Source organism: Polistes canadensis, unplaced genomic scaffold, assembly GCF_001313835.1.
Source record: "Polistes canadensis isolate GaletaPanama2010 unplaced genomic scaffold, ASM131383v1 scaffold_6, whole genome shotgun sequence".
In the NCBI taxonomy this organism is placed as follows: domain Eukaryota; kingdom Metazoa; phylum Arthropoda; class Insecta; order Hymenoptera; family Vespidae; genus Polistes; species Polistes canadensis.
This window is the reverse complement of record NW_014569553.1, coordinates 563,842-565,452: the sequence shown is the minus strand read 5'-3', so window position 1 is coordinate 565,452 and position 1,611 is coordinate 563,842. Positions and strand designations below refer to the sequence as shown.

Sequence of the window (1,611 nt, the reverse complement as noted above, 5' to 3'; positions counted from 1 at the left end):
ATATGTAGATATATCAACGATTCGCATCTACGAATTTTATTTTATAATTATTTTATGGATCATTCGTATGAGTTTTCCTTTCTTTTTCTTCTCATGTTTTTTGTCTTCCTCAAATGTATATTTTTCTTCTTTTTTCCAAGACAATATCTCAAGTAAAACAGCCTTTCACTTTATCACCGTATAAATAATGAATGTGTTAACAATATTTATTTATTTATAAGATGATCTTATCCAAAAAGTTTGTCAAAACATCCATGGCAGTATGGTTTATCGTTTTGTTCCTTGAATGTTCCCTTATTCAATTGTTTTAAACAAAATGCACAAACGAAGTGCTCTGGATGGAATTTTCGGAACATGGCAGTTATACAGCGTCCTGTAAATTTAAAAAAAAAAAGGAAATGATTTATTAATAATTTATAATTAAATTTATATTTTTTATTGTGTTCTTGTAGTATTTACCTGTTATTGGTTTATGACAACCAGCGCACAATGACCCTCTTTTAGCATGATAATGCGTTTCGCAATACGGTAATCCTTCGTGATCGAAAAAGGACCCTCCCTGAAACTTTTGCCTGCAGTCCTGTAAAAAATATCAATTTCATTTTCAATATATATATATATTAGAATAATTTTATAGATAAAAATTCAATTATTTCAATATAAATATATTTGTTCATATAAAATCAATTCCCGCTCGTTTGTATCATCAGTTATTACAGGAAATCCTGTATATACGGAGAGATGATGATGATGGGTTGAAAAGTTTTCACCCATAACAAAAAAAAAAATATTTCATCTTTAAATAAAAGTTAATTCAATCGAAAGAAATATTGTTTCTACATTAGGCTCACAAAACTTTTCAACCCAGCCACCAGGTATATATTAGAAATTTCAACTCATTGTTATTCGCGAGAAATTTTTTACAATTAAAATAATAAAATTAATAACAAATAAAACTGAAAGTGTACAATAAACATTTCAATTCGTTATCACTCGCAATACTTTTTTTGTATGATCCAAATATATATATATATTTATAAAAACCATAAAACACAAATGTACAAAAATCGATAAAACTCATATCGACAAAAATCTCATTTTATGTGTTCCTTATGTAAACTAACTATATATACACGCGTATATACTAATCGATCATGTGTCCGACAAGAATACTAATCATTTATTTTTACGATAGTAATCATTTACTAATGTAATACAATTTATCGTCAAATAAAAAAAAAATATAAAATCAATATTTTACCATGCATGGTATATATATATATATATATCAAGCAATAATATTAATAAATAAATAATAACGTTAAATGCGATCGTACATTGACCAACACATTTTTCTAAAATTAAACGACACAGTTTAACGGCCGTGTGTCGAATCACACGGACATTAACGAACACGCGTGCGACATATATGTTCTCGCACGCGATTCCAATGTCACCCTACTGTCTTTTTTATGTGTGTGTATTGTTTTTTATTTATTTTTTTTTTTATTTTCTATTTTTTTTTTTTTTTTCTTTTTTTTTAAATAATTTATTACATATTTTTTTCTCTCATTATATTATTACCCTTCGTACATTATTTAAATAACAATC

The 1,611-nt window shown here is 26.3% G+C and overlaps 1 long non-coding RNA gene across 1 annotated transcript; it reads right to left on the bottom strand.

Moving 5' to 3' along the window:
- Positions 1-94: 94 nt before the first annotated feature.
- On the bottom strand, positions 95-621 carry LOC106789585. The gene is made up of 2 exons (XR_001382004.1): positions 460-621; positions 95-373 (listed from the first exon to the last, which is right to left on the bottom strand). It is a non-coding gene; the product is annotated as an uncharacterized LOC106789585 (long non-coding RNA).
- Positions 622-1,611: the final 990 nt, after the last annotated feature.